This window comes from Equus caballus, chromosome 6, assembly GCF_041296265.1.
Source record: "Equus caballus isolate H_3958 breed thoroughbred chromosome 6, TB-T2T, whole genome shotgun sequence".
Taxonomy (NCBI): domain Eukaryota; kingdom Metazoa; phylum Chordata; class Mammalia; order Perissodactyla; family Equidae; genus Equus; species Equus caballus.
In genome coordinates this window covers 64447844-64468241 of record NC_091689.1, presented here as the reverse complement: position 1 = coordinate 64468241, position 20398 = coordinate 64447844, and the positions used below count along the sequence as shown (strand labels likewise).

At 37.0% G+C, this 20398-nt stretch overlaps 1 protein-coding gene across 15 annotated transcripts in view; it reads left to right on the top strand.

Moving 5' to 3' along the window:
- Window positions 1-20398, top strand: part of LMNTD1 (lamin tail domain containing 1) — a 369615-nt gene that overhangs the window by 13689 nt on the left and 335528 nt on the right. Inside the window, exons 3-4 of one of the 15 annotated variants that reach the window (XM_070271078.1) lie at window positions 8447-8581; window positions 11082-11256. The exons of 13 other annotated variants lie outside the window; for them this stretch is intronic. The gene's annotated coding sequence lies outside the window, so the exon portion shown is untranslated. The remainder of the gene's footprint in view (window positions 1-8446; window positions 8582-11081; window positions 11257-20398) is intronic. One more of the 15 variants, XM_070271081.1, reaches the window with a different exon arrangement.

Below are 20398 nucleotides of genomic sequence, written 5' to 3'. Positions count from 1 at the left end.
GGGGCCCTTTTGAAATTATTTTGGAACCTGGCCATTTTCAGAACATTGTTTCTGTGAGAAAATGAATTCCCAGCTTTTAGAACATGATTTGTTTTAAGTTGGGTATTTCCTGTGTGTGTTTGGTAACAAAAATCTTTTTGATGTGGTGACATAAAATCAAAAAGACCTTCCTTGGTTTTTACCTTGTTGAATATTTTCATAACAGAAAAAAATTAACCTGTTTACTTCTTTTATTTTGTTGTGTTTGTATAACATTCTAGAGACCTTGCCATGCATATTGTTGATTATTTATAACTTTTCGCAATCAGTATATGGAGACTGCAGTTGTCCACTGTTTCTGTCCTCCCCTCTTCCTGGGCACGTTGAGAGACTGTATTTTCCGGTCTCCCTGTGGCTGGGTGTGGCCATGTGACTGGCTACTTGTCAATGAAATATGATTTCAAGTGATTTGAGGAGCTTCTGTCTCATCTACTTAAAAGGATATCCCTAGCCCGAGATTCCCTCTCTTTCCCCCATTTAGCCAGCTGGAATGGTGACAACCAGAGCAACTCTGCAAGCCAACTGTTGATGGCAGAGCCACTTCCAGCCTGGGTCTCCAATGCCTGACAGGAGCAGAGCTGCCCACCAAGCTAACACTTAACTGAAACTGTTACCTGGGAGACAAACTTCATTGTTGTTTAAGCCACTGACTTTTGGGGGCTCGCTTTCTTTCAACAGCTTAGCCTACTTTATGATATTACTACAAAAATTATTTTACAAGGTGCCCTATTGTAAAGTATTTTACCTCAATATACTGAAAAATTGAACTATATAAACAAGAATTAATTTTCTTCAAAAAACAAAACTCTAGATGTTTTCAACTGTTTTAGTTTGATGCTCATAGTGAATTTCTCTAGACATTAAGAAATTGATACGGCTAACTTAATCTCCCCTTGAAACATAAAATGTGTTTACCAAAGCCAGTCGTATTTTCCAGAGTTCTTATTTGAAAGGGGTAATATGTTCTGGCCTTCATTATATCTATTAAAGGAAAGTGAGTAAAAGAATACCCACTTCAGAAGCACATTTCTTTGATATAGTATCCCATGATAATCCCTTTTTAATTAGGGCCAATTCTGCTTATGATAAAATGCACTCTCAAGAAACAAGATTCTTCAAGGGCCGCTCTATAGTACAATAAAGGAAGAAGCATAAAGCAAGGTTAACATCATTGAATTTCCAAAAAGAGTATAAATTAGAATGAGGATAGAATCACACACACCTGTTCATGGTTTGTTTTTATACCCACAATTGGTGTCATACCTAATGGTACTTGCTTGCTGAATGTTTTTGTTTGTATATTTGTTTGCTTTGTTTTCCTCACAAAGCAAAATAACACTTAGGTTCTTTGCAAAGTTCTTCCATCAGAATAGATATTAACAAAATATGTATGTGAACTATATGACTATATAAGCTATATAACTACATTAACAAAATATTCATATGAACTATGAAAGTTAAAATAAATAGTGCCAAATTGGCCCGTGGCTAAAAAACAAACGTGTAGGCTCTGAACGAAGTTAGGGTGAATTTCTCACAATCTTAAAACTGAAGAATTAGGAAAAGGGGTTACAAAAGAATCTGTGACCTTAATAACCTCATAAAAACTAAGTAAATATTACAGTATTCTTAGTAGAACTCAGAACTCTCAGTGAGTTCTAAGAAAATACATTTAAGAGGATAAAATAGGCATTCACTACAGGAAAATAATCCATTCTCTCTTGACATATTTGAACTAAAAACAAATGTATCTCACTTTTTTTTAAATATTTTTTTTTTTTGAGGAAGATTAGCCCTGAGCTAACTGCTGCCAATCCTCCTCTTTTTTCTGAGGAAGACTGGCCCTGAGCCAACATCCATGCCGGTCTTCCTCTGCCCTACATGTGGGACACCCACCACAGCATGGCTTGCCAAGCGGTGCCATGTCCGCACCTGGGATCCGAACCAGCGAACCCGGGGCAGCCAAAGCGGAACGTGTGCACCTAACCGCTGCACCACCAGGCTGGCTCCTCACTTTTTTTTTTAATGCAATAGTGGGCTTTAACTCTCTCTGCCAGTACCAAAATTATGATTGTTGTTATCTAGATCTTCATTAGGCATATGAAGATTTGTACTTCAATCTTAAAAGATGTCTCTGGAACTTTGCTTTAGTAAACATTGTCTCCCCTCTTCCACCAGTTCCTGGCCGCCCAACTCAGCTAAGTAGAAGCATCATAACCAGCCATCAGACTGACGAGAACATGCTTACAGCAGGGGGATACAATATAATATGGATCGTAGATCTGAAAAGAAGCTTAATAAGTTTTCTAACCATTTCTCTTTCTGTGTTGAAAAATACAAACAACACATTGTAGGCAATTGACTGCTGTGTCACAATCCATCTAAGGTCTTGGTCCAAAAAGTCGGGAAAGCTGAGTTCTAATGCTGGCTTTAGCACTACTTAACTCTATGACAATTTCAAGCTGGGCCCCAACTGCCTTATCTGAAAATGGGACTACTGTATTGATAATTGTTTTCCCCAAGCCCACTCTAGAGGAAGTCTGTACCTACAGGAAATTACACAGCACACAACTCTTTATTTTAAAATAAAAATAAAGACAGTCTTAAAGAGGAAACAGAACCACAATGGGGAGAGAGGGGTCAGTGGCTGAGGAGCAGATGATTGTGGCAACCCCTCTGGAACAGAGGTGGGCAGACTACAGCCTGAGGCCCAAATGCAGCGTCCCGCCTGTTTTTATGAGATAAGAATTATCTTTACATTTTTTAATGGCTTTTTAAAAATCCAGAGAAGAATAATATTTTATGATACATGAAAATTAAATGAAATGCAAATATCAGTGTCCATAAATAAAGTTTTATTGAAACGCAGCCACGCTCATTCATTTATGTATTATCTGTGGCTACTTTCACACTACAACAGCAGAGTTTAGTAGTCAGAGACCATATGGCCTGAAAAGCCTAACATATTTACTATCTGTCCTTTTTAGAACTAGTTTTCCAACCCTTTCTCTAGAATATCCAAGGTAGAAATGTCCAATAGGCAGCTGGAATTACATTTTGGAATTATCTACAAGAAGAAATAGTTTAAACTTGAGAGTTGATGAAGTCAAGGAAGACATTGGAGAAATGAGGTCTGGAGAAAGCACCTGATGGCAGATCACTTTCAACAAGCTGGACAGGAAAGAATCCCTGAAGGAGGCAAAGAGGGCACAGTAAGGGCATGGTATGTCTCCTGAAAGCTAAGCAAGGAGTGAGTTCAAGATGAGTTGGTATGAGCAGACATCTCAGAGAGATCAGGTGAACTGAATAATAAAAAGTTCATTGGTTGGTGAGGCTGTGGAGAAAAGGGAACCCTTGTGCACTGTTGGTACCACTATGGAAAACAGTTTGGAGCTTCCTCAAAAAGTTAAAAATAAAACTACCATATGGATTCAGCAATTCCACTTCTAGGTATTTATCCAAAGTACACGAAAACACTAACTTGAAAAGATATATGCACCCCCACATTCATTGCAGCATTATTTACAATATCCAAGATATGGAAACAACCTAAGTGTCCGTTGATGGATGAATGGGTAAAGAAAATGCGATGTATACAATGGAATATTATTCACCCATAAAATAGAATGAAATCTTGCCATTTGCAACAACATGGATGGACCTTGAAGGCATTATGCTAAGTGAAATAAGTCAGAGAAAGATAAATATCATATGATCTCACTTACATGTGGAATCTTAAAAAAAAAAACAAAACAAACAAAAGACCAGGCTTATAGATATATGAGCTCATAGATACTCTGGTGGTTGCCAGAGGTGGGAGGTAAGGGTGGGCAAAATGAATAGAAGGAGTCAAAAGGTACACACTGCCAATTATAAAATAAGTAAATCCTAGGGATGTAATGCACAGCATGGTTAATATAGTTAATAATACTGTATTGCAAATTTGAAAGTCGCTAAGAGAGTATATCTTAAAAGTTCTCATCAGAAGAAAAAATTTTGGTAACTATGTAAGGTGACAGATGTTAAGTAGGCTTATTATGGTGATCATTTAACAATATATGCAAATATCAAATCATTATGTTGTACATCTGAAACTAATATAATGTTATATGTCAATTACAACTCAATTAAAAAAAGGGTTCATTGGGTTTGGTGATTAGAAGTCATTAGTAGCGTTTGAGAAAGCAATTTCTATGAAGCAGTGTGGCATTAGCCAGTTTTCAAGAGGTCCAGGAGCAATCAGATTTACTCTGGAAAGGAAACCAAGAAGATAATAATCTGAAGGGATTGCAAAACCAAGGGAAGTTGACTTTTGTTTGCTTGCTTGTTTGTTGGTTTTTATAGGAGAGTACCGAGAGTGTTTGTAGGCCTAACAAAAGCATTCAAGGGATAGAGATGAAAAGAGAGATAGAGACAGAGAGCTGAGCAAATACTAGGGAAAGGAATGGAGAAAAACTTGAAGGGGCAAAGCTCCCTCTAAAGTAATAAGGAAGAAAGAAAAGGGTGGAAGTGCAAAGAAAATTTGAAGGGGGATGTGGAAAAAGGTGTAATGACAGTAAGTGGAAAGGTCACCTACATAGAATAAGGGAGCTGGGGTTACAATGGGGCATTTCAGGAGGGAAGCCAATGACTGTCCTGCATGAAGCTATGCAAAGTCCACTGGAGGGACTGCAAGGACTACCGAAGAAAAGTATTTGGTATGGTTTGTAATTTCTCCCCAACGTTTGGTAGCTTAGGGGTGGAGATAGAAAAGAAAGTTGAAACGATCAGGGTCAGGGATTAACCTAGAAGACTTAAGAAAAGTTGAGGGGTGGAATGAGTGTTCAAGAAGACAGTGTTGACATAACTGGTCTTGCAGTCTAGACTGGTTGGTGGAGCAAGGGAAACCAAAAGGGACATGATCTGCTAGGATTAGAAAAAAGACTTGAGGCAAATTCGACCAAAGTGCCATTTCTATAAGACGACAGGAATACAAAAGATAGAAATCAATGGAGATAAAATCAGAAAGGACGACCCCTATCATCACTACCACCAAATTTAAGAGCTTGGAGTATTGAAAATAAGGTATAAGTGCTGGCCATTATGGATACTGTGGGGATCTCAGAAGAAATCTGAAGATGCCCCTCTAGAAATGTCTGCTTTACCCTGGAAAGTCCTTGTTCCTCAGGAAGGTCCTTTATTCCATGGATGCCTCCCAGGATCCCGTCAGTGAAGGTGATCAGAGACCAGACAAGTGATTTCTGAGCTGTTGCTGATGGGACTAGATCACAAAGAAAAGCCTTAGCCAGAGAAGCTTGACTTGAACCTAAGGGGTTTAGCTGAAACTGAGTAGTCCTTTGGAATGGAGCTGAACAATGACTCAACTCATTGACTTTGGCTCACTGGGCCCCCTTTCGCTCCCTCCCGGGGAAATTGAGATTGAATGAATAATAGCTGTGAAATACTCCCTTGAGAACAAGACTCCCACACACTAATAAATACTGAAGGCTTTTCATTATAATTTCAGTGAATGACTTGCTTTCCCCCAAAATGCCTCATCATGAATGACATGAGAAAGAATGACATTTCCCCCAAATGTTACACATTAATACTAGTTTCCTGTAGACTCCTGAATGTCTGAAAATTTTGTTGATTGAAAATTAATTTGCATAAACATTTGAGGAATGGTGGGAGGGAAGTTAATAAATACCTGAACATTTCAATTATTTGAAGTACCCAGGCGTTAGCTAAAACTTACTAAGGGATAATTTTAAAACGCTTGCAGTAAATTTAACAGTGATATTTTGGGGTCATTTGAGATGAAAAACATCTTTTCTTCCTCAGCTCCTGTTTTACCTCTTCTCCTCTTCCCTCTTATGCCAACCCCTTCCCCCATCCCTGCTGCCCCTAAATATTTCTTTCAGAAATTCAGCAAAAATAGGAGGGAAAAGATTCATATATTCCAGAAAACAGATAATTTCCTGGTCTTCATGACATAAGAATAATAGCTCTCCCACAGAGAAACAAATTGGATGACAATTTTAGGATAATTGAATTGCTTGATGCTTTTCAAGTTGTTGAGAAACAAATGCTGTGAAAACCAGTTTTTTCTCGTGCTACCTGTAGTTTCCTGTGATAGCGAGATTTTCTATTTACTCATTAAAAACAAAACACAGAGCAAAGATTTGCAGATTTGTGAGTTTATGTTATACAATGGCTGTGAAAATGAACACTTGATAAACTAAACTAAAACTAACTGAGTTGCCCAAATTTTCAATACATCAGATAGAATAATTAGGAGTGGACAAAAAGTCCATATAAAGGAGACTGTAAATCCTTATTTTAAATCGTTTGAGGGCAAATAGTTGCCTTTTATCTCCCTTTTTGGATGAAGATGAGGGGCGGCAGGGCTTTCAGGTATGAAACCATTGATAACAATGCTGAACAAAATGGTTGGTAATCACAAGAGACTATGACACAGCAAGAAAAGTATCTGGGCAGAGATGAGCTATGGAACTGAACAGGAATGGGATGATGTAGGTCTCTGGTTCTCAAACTTGAACTGCATCAGAATCCTCCGGAGGGCTAAACACAAATTGCTGGGCTCCACCTGCAGAGTTTCTGATGCCGTAGATCTGGGGTGGGGCCTGAGAGTTTCCATTTCTAAGTTCCTGAAAGATGCTGATGCTGCTGCCCCTGGGACCACACTTTAAGAAGCAAATTTAGATTGATTTAGGGCAATGTCTAGAGACAAAACGGTTTAATAAGAAAGTGTTGAAGCGTGAACTTAAAGGGAAGAAGCAATTAGGACAATGGGGAAATGACTAAGTTAAAAATAAAATAATAGCAAGGAAAGGTAAACTTTAATCAATGCCAAGCCCTGTGCTAGGCACTTCACAGTCACAGTCCTGCCAGGTTGACAAAATAATCATCAGATAAAACGATAATCCAGAAGATGCTCAAAAACTTGACCAATATGAGTATATAATGACAACTATAGTAAAATAACTCTCCAAGGTCAACATGGTTAAAAGTGGTCCTGAGTTCTAAGCCACTTAAGAGATAGACAAGGAGTAGGACAGATGGAGATCAGAATACCATACTTATTACTGATTAAGGCTAGGAGGGATAATGTGGCTTAGGAGTACAGCAACTGTGGGCTTCCTAATACTGCCGCTCAGAAATAGGCAGACTTATCCATCAGTCCAGACCAGATGGACATATGTTTCCTTCTGTGGGCACCTCCCTTTGTAAAACTTCCACAGAAGAGAAGACGTATGTGCATCACTGTAGCCATTCTTCAAGGAAGGAGAATATGGCATGGGTTGAACTCTGCAAGCCCTGTTTACTCATCTCACATTTACCAACCATTCCCTGAGGCAGAGTGGTAAAGGAGTGAAGAGGCCAGGAATGTTAGGCTAGCTGAGATCTCTCTAGATGTAGGAAAACATCAGGGACTGAGACTAAATATCCTCTCCTTAGAGGTGGGAGAACCTAGATTAAAAGCAGACTTTCACTCTAAAGCCTGCTCCCTGTCAATGATTCTGTGGCTTCTAGAAAGAAAACACACCAAAGATTGGGGAGTAGGGAATAGTATTTTAAAAGCTAGGATTCTTAGTAAAGAATCTTAGGAAGATGCAAGCTGAAGGAATCACGCAGTGATCTATATCAGTAGCATGGTAACAGGTCATTGCCTGTAAGACTAAACATTGGAGCTGGGCCTGGCTGGTGGCTGTGTCAATATCCCAAGGAGAGTCTGGTTGGTCTAAATTTTGTACATGGCTTCCCAGTCTCTCCTCTCTGATTGCGAACATTTTGTAGCCAGAAGATGTAATGACTAGATTTCATCTTGTATATACTGACGTCTATTAGTTTGTTCCTTAAGAAAATGGCTCAAATTGACATTTGAACACAATCAGAGAGAAAAGAAACTAAAGAGCAGGATCATTCTACTCAAATAGAATGTGTGGTCAGGCCAATATTTCCCATCTGCTGTGAGTGTCAACACATCACATCATCAAAGGTTTGCACTCCATTTCCCCTGGAGACCGAGAGTCTCTTCAGTCCTCCTTCAGCCCCGTCTCAACAGTGTCAGAGTACGCTCTGCGAATTCCATCAGTGGGACACGGTTCCACGTACAATGGATGAAGGGCAGCATGTGTCGAGTGGAGAGCTCTTACCTCTTGATTTTTCAATGTACTCAGGCTCAGCAGAGCACCTCCTTGGCACAGCGAAAGTTCTCTAAATTGGACTGTTGAAATGCCCCCGAAGGCACATTTTTAGGCTGATATTTTAACTGTATACCATTAACTATAGCTGCTTCTGCATATTTAAGTTGAGTGCCATATATTTAGTTCTAGAACCCTAGGAATTTTATCCCAACAGGTGAAGTTTTATGTATTCAGTGGGTTTTTTCTTGCTGTTTAAGGAAAAATGTTTGGATTCTGACATTCCTTGCTGGGAACACAGAAGAGGACCTAGAAGATGCCCAGGAACTCAATAAATATGAGGGAATGAAGATGAATACAGGAAAAGCAGCTAAAAAAATGGTGTCTGAACTGAAGTATGAAAAGCCCTAGAACCTTCATACATCTTTTTTTGGGGGGTGGGGGAGGTTAGCCCTGAGTTAACATCTGCTGCCAATCCTCCTCTTTTTGCTGAGGAAGACTGGCCCTGACCTAACATCCGTGCCCATCTTCCTCTACTTTATATGTAGGACGCCTGCCACAGCATGGCTTGCCAAGTGGTGCCATGTCCACACCTGGGATCCGAACCGGTGAAACCCGGGCCGCCAAAGTGAAACGTGTGGACTTAGCCGCTGTGCCACCAGGCCGGCCCCACATCTTTTTTTATTACTCTAAGAATTCTAGTTTTATTTGCAAACCACATGGTTTACATTAATATATTATCTTATAGTTGAGATGATCAGAAAGCTTAAACCTGAACTCAAACCTATAGTTTGGTCAAACCTTGTTGCTGAAAACAGAAGAGAAACTACCTCTTTTAGTATTTCTTCTTGAATTTCTAAACACTTATATAAAATTCTTGACACTTTGAAAAATTTCCGAGTATTAATTACCATAATTAACAACTCACTGCGCTTAATGAGTGTTTGGTCCAGTTTATAAATGCTTGTTTAAATGCAGAGATGTGAAGAGACCAGGCTTCTAGTCTACATTCTGCCGTAAACCAGTGGCACGGTCTCAGGCCAGTTAGTTTTCTGCTGTGTAAAATACCTTGTGTATAGCACTCAGAGGAAAAAGTCTAGTGTTACATGACTTTTAAGTAGTGTTATTATCATCATCATTTTGAATGGATGAATAGCATAAACTGAAGATGTTTGGTTTAGGGGTGGTAAGGCATCAGTGGTCGATCGAAAGTGCCTTCTGATATTTGAGGTTTGCTCAGTTGACCTGGAGGACAGACTTTAAAAGCTGGTGGAAATTACAGTGCAGGAGTTTTCAGCATAACGTAATAAACAACTGTCTCCAGCAGTGGAGCAGATGGCCTTGTGGGAGGGTGATCCAACTGTCCATCACGGCATGCAAGCTGACACTGCTTGTCAGAGATGCCTTTTATGACATTAGCTGCTCTAACTTATTATTGGGCCAAGAGATCCCTAACATCCTTTCAACTTTTAGAGCCTTTGTTTCTATGTTCATCCAGCAAACTAATCAGTGAATTTTGTAGCAATTGATTCCATTGACTATGTTCGTATGACACCATATAATCAAGTGGATAATATATTCACTTAGGTGTACCCTGCAGAGCATAGTATGTTCTCCAGAGAACAGTGTATTTCTAGACCTGGGGGCGCTGCATGCTTCATGGGAAGTCCTTAACCCTCCTAGCACTGCTGTCACTGAGCAGTACTTTAATGTTACCTGCTTGGCCATAGACAATCATATTGATATTAGCAATAAAAATCCAATTGATGATAGTGTATACAGTGTTACATTATGTAGTATTTTTTCTCCACATGAGAAATATTTTTCAAATTTAAAATCAAGGAAAGCCTTTCCTTTTCTTTTTTAAAGTAAGCTTTCTTTTTAGTGAGGAAGATTGGCCCTGAGAAAATGTCTGTTATCAATTTCCCCCCTTTTTTTTTCCTCCCCAAAGCCCCAGTAGATAGTTGTGTATCTTAGTTGTAAGTCCTTCTAGTTCTTTGATGTGGAATGCCACCACAATGTGGCTTGATGAGGGTATGTAAGTCCACACTCAGGATCCAAATCAGTGAATCCTGGGCCGCCAAAGCAGAGCATGCCAACTTAACCACTACACCATCAGGCTGGCCCCAGCCTTTCCTTTTCTAAAGAAGTAGAATGTTTCTTTATTCCAATAACAAAGTTTTATAATTTTGTATGCCCATTCTCCTGGCTGCCAGGAAGCTCAATGCAGACTTGAAACAATCATGGCAACTCAGATGATAGTCAGAGCTGGTGTGTTTACATTATCTCCTTTTTTCCTCATCTTTTTCTTTTCCTTTTATAATGTTTTACACTGTTAAAGTTTTTTAAAAGATGGCCATATATTTAAAATAGTCACTGTAGGTACCTTCAGTTGATTTTGCTGAAAAGGCCTTCATGCTGTTCTTTCTTAGCCAACCTTGCTCTTTTATATACACACACACACACACAAAAGAGTAGTATTTTCTTCTTTTTGATATATGCAGAAAATTTAATAAAACATAGTAAATTATTTGCCACTCCGAAGGGTTTGATAATCAAATAAATCTGATATTATGTCCTTTTTGTAGATGATGCCATGTTTACCAAAAGATTAGGATGATTTGCTGTTTCTTGGTTTTGTACGAATTAGGGGACTTGTAAAATATATTACACCACAGCCCCACGAAGTGCTTTAGTGAAGGCCAAGAGGTTTTGGACAGTGAAGGATTTGGGACTCTTGACCTGATGACAAATGTTAGTTTGAAGTTTAAAGATTCATAGTCTGCCAGTTTTTATTGCCATTTTATTTATTCAACTTTTGTTCCCGCACTCCTACCTGCTTCCTTGTGAGAGCACTTAACTCTTTCCTATAAAGCTTCCTTTTGTCTTTTTAAGCTCCCTCGGAGTCAGCTGCTGGATGTTTGGCTTTCAATTCCATGAACATTCTTTTGTTTTTTCGGAAAACTCTGGAAAGTAGGCACCTTCCTCTTCACATGCAAACCTGCCATCGATGTAACATGGAAAGCTTTTGTTTTACATTTTGAATACCATATTCTGTATGCCCTCTGTTGTAAGTACGCTAATCTTTTGAAAAGAAGTTATCTTATAAGTAATTAAACAAACAAATTAATAAATAAATCTGCTGGATCTTCTTGGGTTCAATTATACAGCTATTGGCATGTGATTGAATTTTAAATTTTAGTACTAGCTATCATAGAGTTACTGACTACTTGTTGCTTGATTTAAATTGTTCTGACATGTGTGTGCGGGTAATGGCATTATTGCTTTTTTAGTATGGAACTTATTCAGCTGGGCAATAAAGTCAGCTTTTCTGTTGTTGAGTCTATTTAAGAGTAGAATATCTAATTTATAGGTAATTCCCATGAAGTTTTTTTTACCTTTATGATGTATAGCAGTTTTTTAAATTACATAAAATATTTTAAGAGGTGTCAGTGCAAGGTTTACAAAAGATTTTTGACACTATTTAAAATTATATCATTTTAAGTATAACAATAATAAGTATAACTATGAAAAATGACAGTGTAACTTCCTATATTCTTTTTTCTTGCTTTCTTCCTGATCGAATTTGCTAATTAGTTTTGTAAATAATATTTTTAATTGCTGCTGCCATGTTCCTCGGGATGTGAAGGCTTTCTGCCTATTACATCTTATAAAGATTTTGTAAAAAGAATCCAGATGACTCTAATGGTGGTGCACAAACCAAATTTAGATGAGGTTAATTTTCCTTCATCAAATTTAGGGGGAAATGTTTGAATCCTCTCAGTGATATTTAAAAACACAAAGATAGCAAGATTACATAATTTGTTCTGGGTCTATTTTGAAAATTTTTTCAATTGTAAGGTTTTTAAATTGCTCTTCTAAATTAAAGAAATATTTTCCTTTGTAATTAATATACAGTAGATACTTTGAAACTAGCTAAATAATGTTGTTTCTCATCAAACTTTTACCCACTAGTTTTAGTATCCATTGATGATTTTCTACTTCCATCATTTTTTTCTATATTTATTAGCTGGCATTCTACTATAAGGAAGCATTTTTCCTATTTATTTATTTATTTATATAGATATGGATTCATGGATTCTTATTTTATTCAGTAGGTTATAATTCACTGCTATCATCATTTATTTTGATACTCAAATTATTCTAGATTTGGCTAGTGGGAACCCCAGTGGTTCTTTTGTGTCATTTTTATATACTCCATCATTTTTTTAGCAATCTTTTACTTTCTTGTGAAATAAGATGTTCTAGGCACATCCTGTACTTTCTCTGCCCCAGCCCTGAAATCAGCCATTTCTCTAAGTAGCTATATTTCCTTTTAATGGAGAATGGTACCAAGATTTGGGGGCTAAGTGTGCTCATTGCTACTGGTATGTCATGGTTGCCAGGCCTCTTCAGAGAAGAAAAAAAGAGATCAGTCGATAGATCAATCGATAGATCAAACTATGAGTTCATATATTCGAATGTGATAACTCCAATTCCAGTCCAACACCACCAGCTACGTTATAGTTCAGCACTGTCCAATAGATACAAATATGAGCCACATGTGTCACCATAAACTTTCTAGTTGCCATGTTTAAAAAAGAAACTATTGAAATTGACTTTAATAATATATTTAATACAATATGTCCAAAATTTTACCATTTCAACATATGATCAATGCAAAAAGTTATTAGTGAGATTTTTTACATTTTCTTTGTACTAAGCGTTCCTAATCTAGTATGTATTTGACACAGCACATCCTCAATTTGGGCTAGCCACATTTCAAGGGTCCAAAAGCCACATGTGGCTAATAGCTACCATATTGGATAGCACAGTTCTAGTCTTCTTCATTTCTGTGTTTGTTACCCCTTTCCTCAACAGTGAGAAACTTGACTTCCATTCTAGAATTTTGCTCAAGTCTAGAATACACGGGAGGTAGCCTCAAAATAGCTAGCTAATACTGCTGGAAAAAAGCAAACTTGTTAAAGTTTAATGGTTGTTTTCACTTTTTAGATCAAAAACATAGTGAAAGCCACAAATCTTTGTGTGCAATTCAATGTTTTAATCAATGCATACTCCTATGAACCCCGCATCTCTATCATTTTCATCACCCCAGAAATTTCTCCTGTGCTCGTTCGTAGTCAGTCCCCTGCCCCTTTCAAAGGCAGCAACTTAACTGACTTTTTTCATCATGGTGTAGATTTTCTTCTTCGAGAACTTCATATAAATGTAATCACAGTGTTGTCTTTTTTGTGTGTGTCTGGCTTCTTTTTCTCAGTATAATGTCTGTGAGATTCATCTATGTTGTTGCAGGTATCAACAGTTTATTCCTTTTTATCGCTGGAAAGTGATGCATTGTACAAATGTAGGCAATTTGTTTATCCATTTAGCTGTTAATAGACATTTAAACTGTTTCCAGTTGGCTAATGTGAGTCAAGTTGCTGAGAACATCTTTATTCTAGTCTCTGTGTGGACATATGTTTTCATTCATCTTGGGTAAATACCTAGGAGTGGAATTACTAGGTCATAGGTTAGATGTAATAATTTTCTTTTATATGGTTAGATAATGTTAACATTTAATGTTATTAACTATTCTGTGCTGAAACCATTGACAATACTTTTATCTACAGTTTGGCTTTAAAAGCTAATTAATGTCATTTATATGATTATGACAGTTTTTCAAGCTGGGTCAAATAGCATGCAGGATACCTTTTTCTTCTTTCTAAGCCCAGTATCATTTCATTCTTTCCTCCTTTTGCACTCACTCTCTCCCCTCCTTCCCCCTTGGACTAGCCGTCTCCTACTTGTTCTTCAGGCCTCACCTCAGGCTGTCCTCCTCCTAAAGGCCACCCTAAGCTTCCCGTTTTGGGCGAGACGACCATCTAGGAGCTCCGTCATTTCCTTCTATCACGACCTGTGTCACTCAGCATTGTGAACATTGGTATATGTGTCCATCTCTTTTCCACGGTGAGCTCCTTGAGAATAAGAATTGTTTCCCATTTTTCTTTGCATACCTATTGCCTAAGCATGTTTGACACAGTAGTCCCTCAGGAAACTTTGGTGGAATGAATAATTAAAAGTGAAATAACTTACTCAAGGTCCATAGTGAGTTAAAGGTGAACGAGAATTTGGATTAAGTTTTGTTTTTAAATTTATCGTTTTCCTTCTGATTTTCTGGGTTGAACGTTTTGCTTAAGCTAGAACAAAAGATAAAGATTTTTCACACATGGCTTAGATAAAGAGAGAAACTAGTAAATCCCAGAGGTCAGATCTGAGTCTCCCAGAGACAGATAGCTGGAGCCAGCAGTGGTATCACTGGATTCCTGTGCAGTTTAGACAGCAGAACCTGTGGGTCCAGGCCCTCAAGAGAGCCTGTGGAACTGAGGCAGGTAAAGGGTGAAAGCAGGACCCATGGGGATGGAGATCTCTGGGGACACTGGGCGTCTGCCCTGAGGCTGCTCTTCCTAATGAGAAAGAGAGAGCACTGGCATCAGTCACAGCAACAGATAACAATAAGATTTGCCCACAATCGGCATTTGAAGTCGGTTGGCCAGATTTTTCAGTATCCATGGTGACAACAGGTTGATCAACTAATTCCATGCCTGGATTATACTCAAGGGGAAAGACTTGCAGGATGTACAACAGTATTTATAGACAGATGTGTGAACAATAATATCATTGTCAGTCACTGTCAAACGAAACAAACTTTGTTGTTGTTTTTCTCCTCTAGCCATTGGTCTAATGATATTTCAGTCTTCATTTTAATAGCTGGGATAGTATAGCGTTCAGTTCTTTGGTTCCTGTTGAGATTGAAATGGAATTCGAGCTGTTAAGAGTTGCAGAATGGGACTAAAAAACAAACAAAACAAAATAACGGAAAAAAATCCAATTGCAAAACACAACATCAAAGCTCCTGATCAATTCATGCTCCATCATTTAACTTTTATACATCATATTTTTCTTGGACTGGAGCAGAGTTGACTAAGGCACATTAGTGAGACATTACTGATAGTAAACCCAGTATTCCTGGGATCAATCTTTCCTTGGAGCACGAACAGCACATAGAGTGTGGGCAGATGGTCAGCAGGCCAAGATTTTTTTAATTCAATCTCTCTGCCATGTTGATAATAAACTACAAGTTTTGATTATAGGACTGTTTTCTTTTCTTTCCTTCCTAACAGTTAAAACCTCAACCTCTAGCCTTCCATTTGTTTTCTTTTTCCCTTCTGCTTTGCCTTTTCCTTTTTCTGGTTCAGCCAAGTTTCCTAAGTCATGTTGATAATAAAATGGAGTCTGATTTTATCTCTAGTATATATTTTGTGATTATAAAACATTTTAAATTTATGTCCAAAGACTTTTAACACAATGTAATCAATCCTCTTTCCATTAGTGATACCAGATAGGGTCACAGCATTAATCCAAAAAAGCAAATTGTATGTTTTGATTTTTAAATAGAAAATTATTTTTCATCTCCAAAAATGACAAATAACTTAAAACTGTAGTAAAATTGATTGGTCACCTTCAGCAGCATCACAAATTAATTTGCTGATCTTAAAATCAATTGCCACAAAAGTGTTGATAGAAATACCTGGCATCTTTGTAGTGCTTTTCATCAAATTTTGCATAGCATACATGAACTGTGCTAGTTTAAACCCTATAATTACAGTTAGTGCTATATTTATGTTAATAAATACACAATATTAAAAATAGATGCTAATTTTACAAATGAATAAGGATCCTGTGCTTTCTAAGTAGAGAGAGGCAAAATGCAGCTCAGAATTACCCTTTCCGTTTGTACACAGAGACACAACTCGATTTATTAGTCAGGGGTGGTCTATTTTTCCCTTTTTTCAGGCTGACTTAGAGGGAATTATGAGTTAGGAAACAGAGAGGCCAACCTAAGGTAAGCCCCAGCTTTGCTTGTAATCGGATTAAGTGACATCCTCAAGTTTTAATTGCCTGTTTAAACATCTTCCTTGATTGTTGGTAATTTGCTCCAGGTGTCATAAAGAGGATATATTTTATAAGGGCTGGCTCCCATGAAGATCAATCATCTTTCCTCAAATTAGGAGAAGTGTTTATGACTTGTTTTGTTTGTGCATTATTATATGAGATGTCTGTCTGAAGACTTTAAATGGAGGGGATATAAACATAAGATCCTATATGTTTGAGCTGTTTTCCCTCATGTACGGATACATTAACAAATACTATCTCACACTCTGCATTTGAGATTAATTGAAAATTTCTTCCAGTATATTCTTTCAACAAAGAAGTAATTAAACTTAGATTTTTATAAAAATATCATTTGATCTGCAGATACTTCACTATGTATCTCTAAAAAATAAGGACTCTTTTAATATAAAAACTTCTCATTATAATTCCAACATCTAAAACATTAGTAACATGAATTTAAATTTTGGAAAGTTAAGAAATAGATTGGGCTATATTGGTTATAATTGTAAATAATAAATTGATATTATCTGGATGTTGGAGGAATTGCTGATGACAGGTATGATTACAATCATTGATGAAGAATGGGGGTTACACCTTTACTGAATCTGATAGTATTCTCTGTTGTGACTCTCATATCAAATAGAATATTAATTCACATGAATCATTTGATATCTACACTGGGAAGCCAATGGAAAAATTGGGAAGATAATTTTGAAAGAATTGTGGGGTATGTCAAAGAAAGGTCTGAGTAATGATTGAAAGTCCTTTATACCTTGATCTTATCAACACTGTTAATTCTCAAGTTTGAGTAAAACTCCATTATACACTTTCAGTCACTGAATATTTCTGGAGGAATTCACTCTGTGTACATTATTTATGTAATCTCTGCCAAATGCTTAATGTACTTTGGTAGTCTTTTCATTGATCTCTATTTAATTTCCTGTCAAATTTACCATTGTTTGTGGTCCCTCTATCACATCAGGTAGAAGATAGGGAGTCAGACACATCCAGATGAGTCCTGTGAGGATTACTAAAGGGTGAGAGGGAGGGATATGAAGCTGGAGGGCACATTTCAGGGATAAAATACTAGTAGGGACCCATCTTCATAGCCTAGAGAGTGAGATCAAAGTCACAACTTCAAACTCAGGACCAGATGGAGACAGGAATTAAACAACGAATCAATAACAAAATTATCTGGAAAATCCCCAAATATTTGGAATTTAAACAAAACACTCTAAATAATCTGTGGATGAAAGAAGAAATCATAAAAAAATCTAGAAAATACTTGTAACTGAATGAAAATAAACACACAGCATATAAAAACTTGTGGGATGAAGCCAAAGCAATGTTTAGAGATAAATTTATAATATTAAATGCTTATATTCTACAAGAAGAAAATTTGCAAATCAATGATCTTAAAAACTAGAAAAAGAAGAACAAATTTAACTAGAAATAAGCAGAAGGAAGGAAATAAAATAAGAGCAGAGATCAATGAAAGAGTAAACAGAAAGACAATAGAGAAAATCAAACTGATTCTTTGAAAAGATCAATGATATTGATAAAACTTTATCCAGACTGAAGAAAGAGAGAAAACACTGATGACCAATATCACAAATGAAAAAAAGAAGCTCACTACAGATCCAACAAGTTAAATTATATTTCTTATACATTCAATGAGTCTATCCTTAATTTTGGCTTCTATCAGAAGCAACATTTAAGGGTTAATAAGGGTACCTTATGAACAACTTAAACAAAATTGACGAATTCCTCAAGAGACGCAACCAACAAAGCTCACTCAAGAAGAAATAGAGTACATAAACAGCCTATATCTATAAAAGTAATTAAATTTGTATTCATTTAGCTGGGTCCACACTAGATTTGTTTGACTCCAAAGCTACTATACAATAAGATGGTCAAGGCTGTTCAACAAAAACTCTCTTACTATTCACTGTAAAATGTCTCTTTGAGCCCATCCAACCAGTTTTCTATCCCTCCTGACTCTGAGGATAAAGTTTTCCTAGTCACTGATTCCCAAATATATTTGGCTTTGCTTGTGCAAACAGGATGAATTAATTCTCAAGTAGGAATAGGATGAATCATAGAAAACATCACAGAGGAGATAAAATTTGATTTGGATATTGAAGGGTAAGGATTAGTGTATTATGGAGAAAAGATGAGAAAAGTTTTCCTAATTGTAATGCTATGCTAGAGCCCTCCTGATGGACTTCCAGAATGACCTCCATCCATTGGAAAGTTTACAGAAATGGAAACTACAGCCTAGGGTGCTTCATTTCTACACCTGGAAAGCTGTTGGAAGCCAAGATTAAGTAGAGACTCATTAAATGCCCAAGAAACATAATTTAATTGTGGAAAGATTTATTTTCCTCTAAGGATACAAATAAAGCATTTGGTCAGACCAAAGTTTTTGAAAAAGATTTTTTAAAAGTTATCCAGGGATTGAAGAACAATTATGACATGGATAAATGACCAGCTTAGCGACTTAAAACAAAAGAAGAATGAGTAATAAATAATCTAAATAATATAGTAGTATAAATAGTGGAATTGGCTGGCATCAGTACTAGAACTGGGTTTATTTACAATTTTTATAAATGAGGGAAAACTTCAAGTTCACAAATTATGTATTTTTATAGGTGGAAAGATGCCAGGTATACAGGGAAAATCTGAGGCAGTATCTTAGTGGGTGAGTTAATGGACAAGAAAGTGGCAAATGTGCTTTTTCTGACAAACATAGGTTATCATGTATTTATGTAGAAAAAAATTCAAACTATATTTATAAAATGATGAATTTCACCATTCAGTCACACTTCTAAAAAGGAATCCAGGAGTTACTGTAGACTGTTCCTTTTCTCCTGTTTTTAAAAGGAAAATTAAATAAATAGAAAAGGAGAGAAAAATTTTTTTGCATGTGCTTGTGAAAATATTTTCATGTCATTAGAAATGTTCCTCAAGTTCCAACCAATGTCATCAGGCATCATAAATTGCCTAGAAAGGGCATAGTATTGCATTGAACTAAAAATTCCAGTAAATTACAGAAATAAGGAGTCATCATTTTAAGAAATCCAGCAAAGAGTATCTTCGAGTAGATGGCAGTGATGAGGCACAGGTTGTAATCTGTAATTACATCTGTGAGTAGAGTCACATATTTCCTTCTTGATTTCAGTCAGCATGAAATAATTATGTGCTCCAGATTGGAGTGCAGTCAAAGTTCTGCTTAAAAAGTTCATGCCGATTTCCCACTTTCCTATAAGGAAAATCTGCTCCTAATGTTATGCTCCCCTCTGGCATGCCATAAATGGACACCCTAGAGATCAGAATAGCTAATAAGTAGAACAAGTTAAGAATAGTTTCTCACAAATCAAACCAGAACAAATGTGAGATCCACATAGCAGTAAGCAACTATATGCTTCCGCAAATCATATAACACACATTCAAGCTTTGAGTAGATCCTATTAACAAATTCAGGTTTGATTCTCTCTGGGGGTTCTAGCAATGCAGTTTAAGAAATGAAAATGGCATTACAGGTTCAAGAGAACTAAGTTGAATGTTCAACAAACAAAGAATATTTAACCCACATTTCCCTCACGGAATACGGTAGCCGTAATTTTTCTTTGGTTTAGGCCTCATACACCTCAATGCAATATTTAGGTAAGTATAACAATCCTTTCTAGATTTTCTTTCTGCTCTTTTTTTTTAGCAGCCTGTGTATTTATGAGGTTATTAAAAAAACATACTTGAAAATCACTGTCGTGGCTGCTTCTTCAGCTAGATCCATGCTAAGGTCTGGCAGTAAAAGTAGTGAACGTTCATGGGGTAGGGTGGGGCACAAGGAGATTGAATCCTGAAGGCAATTACAGGTGATAAAATTCTTCTGTTTTCCTACTCAGAATTCTAAGGGGATCACTATTCAGCTGGCCTACTCCTCACTCAAGATCCGTTCACCTTCGCATACTGAAGAAGTCTGTGTGTTTCTCAGTTCAGGAAAGTTCTTGAGGAAAGAGTCTGAGCAGTTTTGGTCTCATAAGAAACAAAGGCTAAATTTATTAAGCGTAAGAGCACAAAAGTTCTGTAGCTGCACATTAAATGCTTTCTAGTTCAGTGGCTCAAATCAGGGAATCTCTAAAGAATCTCAGATTTGGTCCTTCACACATACCCATACAAAATCTTTTATACTGATTGGCCTTGCTCTGGGCAGAGAGAGAATATCTGTATTGAGTAAGTGGTTCATATTTCTGACTTCA